We start from the raw sequence: 13,596 nt of genomic DNA on the forward strand, positions 1-13,596 counted from the left end.
TGACTACATTGCTGAAATCAATAGACAACTCCTTGACACACAGGCATACACTTTGGTTCCAACCAACCCTCTCCCGGATATCACCAAATTGATTAAAACCAAACTCACGGCTTGGAAGAACCTTTGCCTTCTCACGGACTTAGAATACAGGTTTTTGTACACTGAGGCTCCACGTGCACCCTGCATATACATCCTACCTAAGATCCACAAATCAGGGGGCTTTCCTCCAGGGAGACCGATTATCTCTGGGATTGGTTCACCCACTGAACATATCTCTGAGTACATTGACTCTTTCCTCCAACCCTTGGTACGTAACCTACCCTCGTACATACAGGACACCAGGGATCTGTTGTGTCAACTGGAAGACATTGAATGGACAAATGACTGTACGTTTGTCTGCCTTGACGTTAGCTCTCTCTATACATCCATTCCCCTAGAAAAGGGTCTAGAAATGCTCCAATCTACACTTAGTGCCCGTGATGCCACATTGTTTGAACATACGAACATGCTACTTGACCTCACACGACTAGTGCTAGAAAACAATGTATTTCTACATGATGGCAGGTGGTTTCGACAGTGTCAAGGTGTAGCCATGGGAGCTAAGTTCTCCCCATCATATGCCAATCTATACATGGGCCAATTTGAAAAAGTACATCTCTGGACCAACTGTCCAACACTGTTCACCCAACACATCCTCTACTGGGGGAGATACATTGATGATATTCTTGCCATTTGGACTGGCAACATCCCTGATCTTCACCTACTCATTGAACACCTCAATACTAATGAGTTTAACTTAACATTCACTCACAAGATTGACACCACTCAAATTGAGTTCTTGGATCTGTTATTGTACACTACCGGCAATAAAATCATGTCCAGACTCTACAGGAAACCCACTGCCTGCAATTCAATTCTGCATGCACAGAGCGCTCATCCCCTTACACAAATCAGGGCCATCCCATATGGAGAAATGGTCAGAATTCGACGAAACTGCACCGATACTGGTGTCTTTAAGCAGGAACTCAAGAATCTTACCAATCGTTTTCGAGCTAGAGGCTACCCTACTAAACTTATCTCGAGAGCTAGCAATCGCATTTCTAACAAAAACCAACACGATTTACTAATAAAAAGCCCTCCTAATCCTGGCACAAAGAAGCCCTCTAACAAAAGACCGGTTTCTTTCATTACCCAATACAGCCCTGCGAGCAAGACCATACTGCGCATTCTCAGAAAACATTGGCACTTGCTAATGTTGGACACGGGTCTCAAAGACTCTATTGGTGACTCACCCACCATTGTGCACAGCAGGGGCCGTACACTCAGGAACATCCTGTGCCCCAGTTTTCTCTGTCCTTCCACTCCCATACGACCTTTGGGTTGGCTGCCAGAGAAACCACATGGTTTCTACAAATGTGGCTGCTGCATATCTTGCCAGCTAGCCCTCAACAAAACTACTTCCTTTTCCTTCAACACCGGAAGAACATATCACATCAGGACTTTCATCAATTGCAACACGAGATATACTGTTTACTGCCTGATATGCGTGTGTGGTTTGATCTACATTGGGAGCTCCATACGCCCACTAAAGGAACGTATCCAGGAGCATATCAGGGCTATCAGAAATGTCAATACTAACTATCCCCTTGCTGTTCACTTCAACACCGTGCATGGAGAAAACGACCTCCCAAGGGTTAGATTCCATGGCATAACTCAGGTCCCCAACTCACCAAGAGGGGGAGATAGAACCAGGGATCTGCGAAAATGCGAGGCTAAATGGATCATAAAACTCCGTGCTGTTGAACTAGGCCTCAACACTGACCATGAATTGCACTCCTTTTTGGCATAAACACTTTAATCTGTCTCTGTATCTGACGTTGCATCCCACTCACTTATGTACACTTCGATAGGTGGAACTCCAACACCTAGTACATTGACATTACTGTGTTCCCATTATTTGTTTTTTTTTTTTTTTTTGCTTCGTTCTAAATGAGTTAACCATGTATTCATGTATATATGTCTCTATCGAGTTTTTATGACTTTAGTTTATTTTTGTAATTTGGAAGCACCATTGCTGTTGTATTCATGTACAGTGGTCTTGACATGTATAGATATTTCGTCTGTTTTATTTATAAACATTGATGATCAATTAGGTGCACAATCTGTCACATGCACCATTTACTTTTATCTTTGATATTACCTCCACCATATAAACTGTTGTTCTATTATATCACTTGAACCACCGTTGCACATACACCTGATATAATCTCCACGCTCCTACTAAATTTTCCCTTCTTCCCTATTCTTTTCTAGTGTTTCCTCCCCTCCGCTTTGTACTATTAATCTTATTAAGCTCGTGTTATTGTCCCCTTAGTGTTTGAACACTATTGACCCCCATTTCACTAACATTGAGGTTCCTTTAAATATTTTTTTTTTTACCATCTAGTCAATTCTTTCCTTCCTTACACTCAATATGGCCGCCATTATTGTCCACGGGCGATATTCTTTGGTCCCTTTTCTATTTCTAACATCCCCAGCCTTCACAGTACAAGAGCGCTGATCCTCACGACCATCAGTCGCTCCTTAACTGCTTCCCGTACAGACGCTTACCAGGTATTTCACTTCAACTTCGGCCTCTTCTCCCTTCTGGCCATCTCATCTCCATTACTTGTGCTTTCTCTTAAGATACTACTACCACGATCACGTCAATTTTTATACCATTTCCTGCCTAACCGCCATTACCGGCTTTTATTACGCGCCTTTTGGACATTGAATTCCTACCAATTCCCGTATTTTCCTCGTGCACATGAGTTTACTCTTGCCATATTCACTTTTTGTTTTGTACTAACCTTGCACTGCCCCTACGTTTATTGCTTCTCTTCGCTTGCCGCATAGATGTTAATACGCTCTTCTTAATGTACTTACCTGGGTTTTTCATGACCACTATTGTCATTATCTGTTTTTTCGTGAACCCCCACCGTTCACAACCCTAGTACCTATATTTACATGGATATATAATTGCCATAGTCACCTTTGTTTTTTAAGTAACCCTACACTGCCCCTGCGTGTATTGCCTCTCTGCTTTTACCGCATAGACTTTATTACGCTCATTTTAATGGACTTACTCGTGCCTTTTATGACCACCATTACCGTTTTCTGTTTTCTCGTGAACCCCCACCATTCACAACCCCAGTACATATATTTAAATAGCAACGACCCCCCAATCATTCTAACTTCAGAACACTGATTTTGGCTACTTGGGTACGCGTTTCTATGAGATTCCGGCTCTTTGTGATTTCTGTCATTTTGCGACTACAGCTAATTCTAGGGTTTTACCTATTGATTCTCAGACTTGCCATGCTCCTCTCTGGGAGCTATATCATTAACCTAGCTTCCCCACCTCTCACACATAGGTTTCTAGGTAGATTAATGCTGCGTTTTGTACATGCACGTTAGCTTCCAATTTTCTCATGTGTGTTTTATACCCCTATAGGCATTACTTTTGGCTTATCAGGGCCTCACATACCTGTATCTACCTACGTGATCAACACCCAATCTACCCGTTACTGCTCTTGCAGCCCCCCATTTTTTCCCTTAGTTTTATGATCTCATTAAGGTATGTACACCGTATATTTACTGCCACGCTCGTTTGAACTTATTCACTCTCTTTTATGTCATGAACACTACTATTGGCATTTATTGCTCGGGAACCCACACCATTCACAACCCTATTTCCAAGGTTTAACTTCTGTCTGTCTCTTAGTCACTCTAGCTTCACCTTACTCACTATTTCTGGCTGCTTTAATGCGCGCCCTTTCTGGACTCCGGCTCCCTGCTACTTTTGACTATTTGTGAATTTTAGATACCTTTAGGAGTTTCTCCATTGTTTCTCGGACTTGCCTTTTGTTTCCCTGAGAGCCACTTTAACACTGGTATCCTAACCTCTTACACGTATGGCTCTAGTTATAATAACTTCCGTTACATGACTCTAGCTTCCATGGTTTCTCATGTTGGTTTTAATACCTTTATATGTCTGACCATAAGCTTATCAGGGCTTCTCATACTTTTATCAATCTACGAGATCAACCTACGTTATCAACACTCAACCTACCCGTTGCTGCTCGGGCAGTGTCATTACCCTTAGTTACATTTTCCTAACAAGGTATGTACACTATTTATTCTCTTTTTCCCACGCTTAGAAGGCTTTTTGCGTATATAATCCCTTTCTCTTTCTTCCCAGATATTCTTTTCTTTATTTCAGCCTACTTAGCTGATTATTCTCTACTACTCTGGCCGCACGGCCCAGGTATGAATTACATACCCCTACCTCATTGGGGCTTTTTCTCTTTGACTTTCGGACTATGTCCTGGTTTATATCTTTCTTGTTTATTATATATACCTATATTCATGCCTGATCTATTCTAGTCCCACTCCACTAGTCACACCTATTCACACTTAAATACTCACCATCCATATAAGCTTTTTCCTTCAATTTTATTCATACCTTCACACTGAGTCACTATATTTAATATGTATTTTTGTAGTAACGGTCCCTCTCACAACCCTTCGGCCATGTATAGCCACATTTATGCAAATGCTGACACTAATCACCAGTCACTGCATCGTGTTTGGACCCTTATTGACTTGGTCACCAAGAAACACATTATTGGATTTCACATGCATATATATACCAATGTTTGCTCTCATTTACTATCTCCTTGCAGCCTTGATGAAGTCACTTGTGTGACGAAACACGTGTTGGCTGTTTTTTCATGATGACACTTTGATTTCTAACGTCTACAAATAAAGGACACCGTCTACTTACAAGACTCAAGATTTCTCTTTACCGTTTACTTCTTCTAAACCTTCAAACGCACTACCAGGGATCTATCATCCCCACCATATGATTGGACAATATAGTCTGTGTGCTGTGGCCTATTTGTTCTAACCTTGTAAATAAGGGTTCTTCACACGCATCACTTAGTGTGGAAGGGGCGTGAAATGGGTGTTGCAGCTAGCTATCAGTTGCTGGTGATGCCCATTGCTCTAGATTGCAAATAAGTCAGTCTAATGGACTGAGGCGATTACACTATTACACTCTAGTTCGTCTCAACTCAGTGTGCGGGAGGAGGGTTCATCAAATACACAGACCTCAATTTGTAAACAAATGAGTGTTGATGCCCTAAGAAGCCTGTGGCCCATGCTATTAAATGTCAGCGCACCAAATACCAAAGCTGCGTAGTCTGTAATCCACCACAGGCCTCTTAAATTTACTACCAGACAGACTATACCTTTGTGATGGTTTTCCCATCTTTCTCCTTCTCTCCATTTTGAGTGTGCTTCCCTCCATTGCCCTCTGTAAATTTCTGATGTGGAAAAATACGTGCTTTTCTCCAAAAATGAGTGCCAATGGACATCACCAGCAACCGGCTCAAATTAAGCAATGCCACCAATAGGTGGTGTGGATGACATTTGGGGGCATATTTATACTCTCTTTGCGCCGAATGTGCGTCAAAAATTTTGACGCACAATCGGCGCAAACCCTGCCCCATATTCATACTTTGATGTCCGACCCCGCGGGCGTCAAAGTTCCACCATGTGCGTCATTTTTTGGAAGGGGGAACCAGCCTTGCGTTAATTATATGCAAGGTAGGCGTTCCCTTCCAAAAAATGACTTTAAGGCCTGTGCCCCATATTTATACTGTGATGTCATTTTGACGCACAGGAGGGGGCAGGCCTTAAAAAACGCACACCAGTCCGCTGCACCGGCTAACGTCATTCAATAAATAAGGCGCCCGCATGGTGCTTTGGAATGGCGTTAGCCGGCGGTGAAATGTTTGACGCACAACTGCGTTGGCCCAGTTGTGCATCAAAAAGTATAAATATGGGCCTTGATGTTCTGGGTTCATCACATGCAGCACTCCAATGCATTTTGGTTCCTAGAAGTGGCCACTTTCATGTTGGCAAGTAGTTAATGCTTGGCCTCAGAGTGTGGTTACCTTTAACTGCTTTGCCGTCAGCAACTAATTGACAAAGCGTTGCCACCTTAAACACAGGAAACAACACGAAACTGTAAGATTCATTTTACATTGGAAGGATGCAGAGCAACTGATTTTAACTGGGCCAAAGGCAGCTTGGACTGTAGTCTTGGAGATGCCGGGGTGGAGATAGATAGTTATTTGTCCACCAGATTTAGAAGTTTGAGCTGGGAACAAAAGCTTGCAGGCCATCTGCTGTGCCAGTTCTTTTTTTTTTTTTTTTGATTGAATAACTGGAAAAGCTTTCAGCTCTCTCTCTAAGCATAAACTGTGGGCAGGGCCGTCTCAGGTGGAAGGCAGCCATGTCTCTTTTTCACAGCCCGTGGACTTATTGGGGACGGGGGTTGTGTCACTCAAAATCAGAACAGAACTCTTTCTTCGTGAGGCATCTAATACTGCAAAACCATTAGGTGGCGACAAATACTGTGTTTTACCTTCCCCAGTCCACTTCTTTCCTTTATTCCGTATTGCAATTTGGATGGGAAACCAATAACAGCACTGCAAACGTTTTGGTTTCAACCCTCAAAAAAGCTCGTGACAAGCCTGCCTGTGGGGACAGTAAATAATAGCTTTCTATTCGGAATACGTTTGGTAAATGTTTAATTCAAATGCTTTTTGTCTTCAAATGTCTGTATTCGCCCTGTTTCTTAACAGGGGAGAAGAACAAAGAAATACGTGCCTTCTTGCATTTGTAATTACATTTGTAGCAAGGCCACATTGTGCTTTCGTCCATCATTAACTCATGACTCATGTCCAATGACAATCAAACTGTCCAAAGATTCGACTGCTGTCAAAGGCCACGTCAGTATGTTATTTTTTAGGAGACATGGGGCATTTCGTGATTCCATTTAGATGGTTATTCAACTTTCCTGGTTCCTGGCATCCCCTCTATCTCGGGGAGAGCTAAGGGGACTTAATAATTTGAGAAGCAGATTCACAAAGTTGTACCAAGGTGACCTTTGGCGGCCAACATCCCGAACAATGACTCCGGGTTTCGTTAACCACAACTTTGTTCTTCTGTGCCTTAACCACGCATATGCTGAAGAACTCACATCCGTTTATTAAGGCACAGAAGAAGGGAGTCGGCTTCTGAGGAGGACGCGGTCAGGTAAGTGGGTCTGGGGCCGTTTTATGTGCGGGGGTGGGAGGTAGGGGTATTTTTAGTTTTTAGGGGTGTGTTGGGGAGTCAGGGTAGTTTATGTTTTAAGGGGTGGGGGTCACGGTAGCTTCAGGAGCGGGGGTGGGGGGTCGTGGTATTTTTTGTTTTTAGGGGTGGGGGTCAGGATATTTTTTGTTTTTAGGGGCGGGGTATTTTAGGTTTTGGAGGAGGGAGGTTGCGGTAGTTTTAGGGGTGGGGTGTCGGGGTAGTTAGGTTTTAGGGGGTGGGCTGTCGCTGTAGTTTTAGGGGTGGGGGTACTTTTAGTTGTTAGGGGAGGGGGTGGAGGGTCAGGTAGTTTAGGTTTTGGGGGGGTTGCAGTAGTTTTAGGGGTGGGGGTTGGGGTATTTTTAGTTTTTAGGGGTAGTTTTAGGGGCGGGGTGGGGGTGCGGGGTAGTTTAGGTTTTAGGGGGATGGGGGGCTGCAGTAATTTTAGGGGTGGAGTGGGGGGTTGGGGTATTTTTCGTTTTTAGGGGGTGGAGGGTCTCAGCAGTTTTAGGGGCGGGGTTAGTTTAAGTTTTAGGGTGGGGGCTGGGGTAGTGGGGTAGGGGTAGAATTGTATTTAGGGGTAGGGTTTGTGGTATGATTGTTTTAGGGGTGAGGGGTTGGGGTCGCACGCTGGAACCACGCATGCCATTCCACACATGCCTTTACCAGGAATGCCTTTACAATGAAAAATCGTTGATAAGGCATTCGTGGTAAAGGCATTCATGGTAACAACACGGTCGTTGTTCCGACTGCGTTGTTTAGGCATGAGTAGTCCCAGCATTTGTGATTCTGACGTATATTCACCTTTGGCCACTTGTTTTTTGTACTCTCATTTCATATAGCGAGGTAGGTATTTGCAAACAAACAGCTCTGCCATATGATACTGTCCCTACAAGGGTGGCACATTACGACACTTAATTTGCTTTTTCTTGACACATAATTTAGTCAGCCCTGCCACCTAATTTGATCCTCCCTACCAGGGTCACTGCTCATACCTCATAAATGAAGCATACTGTATGTGGAGTAGCTAATGAAAATATAACAATTTTCTTCGCATTGAGATTCAGATACATTACACCACATAGTATGAAACCTTAAGACTTGTTTTCTGCCGCAAAGTCTGAGAGTCACTGCTACCAATTCCACACCTAACACCACTTAAAATGATGCAACAAATGCAGTGTCAGCTTAGCTGAGGTTTAAATAGCAAATCCTTGAGTCTCAACACGTCTAAACATACTGAAATTGTTCCTCATTCATGTTTGTTTTTGATCAAATATGTATTTTAAAAAATAGGCTTAGATGAGTTCCTTCTTACTGTTTTAATGGAAATAACCTATGAACACTTTTGACATGTTTGCCTTCTTATTCGGGTACTTAGCCCTATTAATAAGTTTAATGTACAATGGCTAATTGCATTGCGCCAGGCCTCCAAGGGATTATTAAGGCCCACGGTGAATAATCCCATTCTCCATATAATTCTATTGCCTCCACAAAGCAACACTAATCTCCTTTTTGTAACGTTGACAATGCTTCTAACATATTTTCTATTAGTTACATTCATATTTCTGTCCTTCATTGCGGTTTAATAAAGCACAGTACTTTTTAACTAGGAAATGACCTATGTAGGTTATATATTTATTAAGAGAGAGGGCTGATTTCAGGAAATCAGTTTAGCAGGCTATGGACAAGAGAAGTCACATTTGAGCTGTGGTTAGGATACTGAAACACTTGAATCCACAGAGCACACAATTTTCAATAAAGGTGATCTTAATTCACTCTTGGCAACTCAGCTTGAGTTGTTATGAATTCCTCGGACAAACTGTGAGGAGCTGTATGAACAAAATAACTAAAAACAAAGTGCAAGGAAATGAGGGATTTGTAAGCTCACAACAAATTTAAGTGTATCTAGAAATAGTTTAATCAGAAAAGGACAAAAAGTCTTGGAGAAAATCAGAAAAGAGTTCAATATGCAAGACAAAAAGAAAAAAGTATACAATTAACAGTTTGAATGGTGCTTTTCTTTGAAGGTGAAATAGATAATGAGAAAATAGCCAAAAACCTTTGAAGTTCCTTAGCAGGTCTGTATGGCACCTAGTAATCTCACTTGGCTGAGTGGTAGTCATTTAAAACTGGTGATAGGCCCAGACCAAAATTTCTACCAGGGTCAGATTGGGAAGGCGAGCAGTTGGGAACTGGGCAATGGGCTAGAACCTTGGGGTCACATGTGGGCCGGTTTTTATCACCTTTAACTGCCCACAGAGCCTCACTGCTAGAAATGGGGTCTCTGGTTGGATGTCAGTTTGCACTCTGTCCAAGCAGGGACCCTCACTGTAGTTAGGGTAAAGATACACACTTGGATAACCCCTACTCACCCCCTTGGTAGCTTGGCACAAGCAGTCAGGCTTATTCCAAAGGCAAAGTGTAAAGTATTTGTACCAACACACACAGTAATTCAGTGAAAACACTATAAAATGGACACCACACAGTTTAGAAAAATAGCCAATATTTGTCTAAATCAAACAAGACCAAACCGACAAAAACTCGAACATACATAAGTAAAGTTATGAATTTTTAAAATAATAGAATCTTACTCCACAGAAAACAATGGAAACGTTGTTGTTACACACAGTACTCGGTTTGCTTAAAAAATAAAGGGGCACGGGCGAGCGTGCTTCGAAAAAGTCAGTGATGCATTGGTTCCTGACTCACAAGTGAGGCAGTGCGTCATTTCTTCTCTGGTCGGGTAGGTGATACGTCATTTTTCTCTCCTGTAAGGGAGCGAAGTGTCCATTTCTGGACCAGGCACCTCAGATTCACACAGGATCATGTTGATGTCCAGCAATGATGCATGCAAAATCATGCCGCACGGTGATGGAAAACCGTGCTGTGTGGGGTTTGTGTTGTTTTCAGCAGCCGCAAGCGGGTGTTGCGTCGTTTCTCCAGTCACGATGCAGGTGATGCATCGATTTCCGAGCTGTGATGCAGGTGGTGCAATGATTCTTCATCCACGATGCAGGTGGTGCATCGTTTTTACAGCTGCGTTGCAGGTGGTGCATCAACATTTTACCCACACTACTCCTGTGCATGGATTTCCACAATGGTTCTACCAGCTTCACCTTTCAAGGGCCCAGGGACTGGATAGGGCACCACTTGGCAGGGTAGGAGTCTCAGCAGAGAGTCCAGGTGCTGGCAGAGGAAGTCTTTGATGGCCCTGAGACTTCAAAACAGGAGGCAAGCTCAGTGCAAGCCCTTGGAGAGACTTCACAAGCAGGAATATACCACAAAGTCTAGCCTTTGTCCTCTTTCAGGCAGAAGCAGCAACTGCAGGCCAACTCAGCAAAGCGCAGTCACAGGTAAAGGGGCAGTACTCCTCCTCCTCCAGCTCTTTAGCTCTTCTCCTTGGTAGAGGGTCCCCTTGGTCCCAGAAGTAACATGAAGATCTGGGGTTTTGGGTCCACTACTTATACCCCTTTCCGCCTTTGAAGGAAAGTCTCTGTCATTCACAAGATCCTGCCTTGCCCAGGCCTGGCTCCGGACTCACACCAGAGGGTTGGAGACTGCATTATGTGAGGGCAGGCACAGCCCTTTCAGGTGTAAGTGACCACTCCTCCCTCCACTCTAGCCCAGATGACCCATCAGGATATGCAGGCTGCACCCCAGCTCTCTTTGTGTCACTGTCTAGTGGAGATTCACAAACAGCCCAACTGTCCGTCTGACCTAGACAGGGAATACACAAGCAGGCAGAGTCACAAAATGGTTTAAGCAAGAAAATGCCCACTTTCTAAAAGTGGCATTTTCAAAATGACAGTTCAAAAACCAACTTTACCAAAAGTAGTATTTTTAAATTGTGCGTGGAGAGACACCAAATTCCAAGTCTCTATCTGCTCCCAAAGGGAAACTGCACTTAAAAGTTATTTAAAGGCAGCCCCTATGTTAACCTATGAGAGAGATAGGCCTTGCAGCAGTGAAAACCTAATTTAGCAATAATTCACTGCTGGAACATGTAAACACATTAGTACATGTCCCACCTTTAACATACACTGCACCCTACCCATGGGGCCACCTAGACCCTATCTTAGTGGTGCCATACATGCACAAACAGGGAAGGTTTGGGCCTGGCAAGTGGGTACATTTGCCAGGTCAAATTGGCAGTTTAAACTGTACACCCAGACAATGCAGTGGCAGGTCTGAGACATGTTTACAGGACTACTCATGTGGGTGGCACAATCAATGCTGCAGGCCAACTAGTAGCATTTCATTTACAGGTCCTTGGCATCTCAAGTGCACTTTACTAGGGACTTACTAGTAAATCAAATATGCCAATCATGGAAAAGCCATTTACCAGAACAGTTTATACAGAGAGCATGTGCACTTTAGCACTGGTTAGCAGTGGTAAAGTGCTTAGAGTGCTAAAGCCAACAAAAACTGGTCAGAACAAATAAGAGGAAGGAGGCAAAAAGTTTGAGGATGCCCCTGCAAAAAGGGCCAGGTCCAACACATGCCCCCAGCAGCCTACAGTCAGGGGAGGCCAATCAATATCTTGATGGACTTCCCTAATTGGGGCGATAGAACATGGACCCTGGCCTGCAACAGCAGCCGCATGTTCCAGTTCTACACCTTCCTGAATCTAGTTGGATCTCACTGTTCATATTCTCAGGGCCCACTAAGCTAACCCATGGGGGACCCCTTTCCTCACCTGCAGATACCATCTGTGCAACACTTAACCTTACTTTGCCCACAGATGTATCCCAAAGGGCAGACAGTACCACCATGGCCAACACAGTGGTGTGGCCCACTCCACCACCGGGGTGTGACTCCTGTCCCCCCAGGGGCAACTCTGCCCACCACAACAGCAAGTCACAGTGGCACAGACAGCTGTCAGGGACGAGAGCCAGGATCCAGGCCTTTCAGGGATCTTTAACCGCTGTGACTTTGGTGAGTGGGGACAGTAGCCCCAGGTGCTTGGCACCCTTTGCCCACTCTCCCTTCCACCAAGTCAGGGATGGCAGCCTGTCACTGGTCCTCCCCTCTTGGGCTCTGCACTCACTCCCAAGAAGTGCTACCCCCAGGGTCCAGAATTCTAATGGTGCATGTAGAAGCAGTCCTGCACAATTCTCTCACCAGTGCGGGGATGTTAACCTGCAACTGGTCTTCCAACCAGGGGTCTGTACCCTCAGGTTGGACCGGGGTCAAGGGTGAGTCTTCCCTCCCCCTACCTTTCCTTCTGGGGTTCTGCACCCCACCACTAAGAGTGGCCCCCCAGAATCCAAAATTGTCAGAGTGCTTGTGGAAGCAGTCCTGCACAATTCTCCCACCAGTGCAGGGATGGCACCATGACACTGGTCCCCCAGCCCAGGGCCTGTACCCTGGGGCTGGACCGGGGTCACGAGCCTCTTTCTCTGCTGTCCCCACTTCCAGAGTTCTGCATCCCCCATCATGGAGAGTACCACTAGAAGTCACACCGGGATGAGGGGTGATTGGGAAAACTGCCTCCCCTCAGGCCAGAGCTTACCCCCTGCACCTGACCATCCAGCATAGGGCTTGTACACTCAGACTGGACCACTGCCCTGCAATCTGGGACTTCCTGGAGAACACACCTACCCCCCACAAGGGAAACACCTTCCCTAAGGGCTGCACTAGAGTCTGGCTGGCCCCGGTCTCCTGACCTCTGGCCACCTGGCAGAGCCTGGATCCCCCAGCCCAGAAATGGTATCACCAAGGTAATTCCTGGGGGGGGGGGCTCTGACCTCAGAGCTGACCCCTGACCCTCCAGGTTCCCCACTGGGTCCCTCAACCCCCTCTCAAACCTCTGTCCGGAATCCTGCACCACCACTAGGAATAGTACTGCCAGACACCAGAACTTGTGGGATGCTGGTGACCACCATTCCCCCAAGTTCTCCTGACACTATGGGGTCCCCCTCAGCAGATGGCCCTACGGTACAGGCTAGGCTCCCCTCCTGGTGTTCTCTCATGGGACCCTCCAGGCTCTGGGACTGGGTCTCAGGCATCCTGGGATTCAGCCCACCCCATTCCCTCTCCTCTGAGACTGGACATGGGATCCCTCACCCATCCCACTACACTGGGACCTACCTGGGACACTGCAAGCCTTTCCAACCTCACCTGTTTGGGAAATACTTAGACCACTCCCTTCAGGAGCACCCCAAATGCCTCTTCAGACCCTCTGGTACTCACCCCAAGGTCTGCCTCCAGTGCAAGTTCTCTAAGGGCAGGGAACTCACACTACACCTGGTGTTGGTGTAGCTCTGGAAACCAAGGACTGGACATATGCTCTCCAGCAATCACATCGCACAACCCCTCACATGTGTTAACCAAACTACCCTCCACCTCACCATCCGTTGCCTAGGCCCTCAAAAAGTACCCCGCATCACCCTCCTCAGTCTGGTGAGACAG

The sequence above is a fragment of the Pleurodeles waltl genome, chromosome 10 (assembly GCF_031143425.1).
Source record: "Pleurodeles waltl isolate 20211129_DDA chromosome 10, aPleWal1.hap1.20221129, whole genome shotgun sequence".
Lineage (NCBI taxonomy): Eukaryota > Metazoa > Chordata > Amphibia > Caudata > Salamandridae > Pleurodeles > Pleurodeles waltl.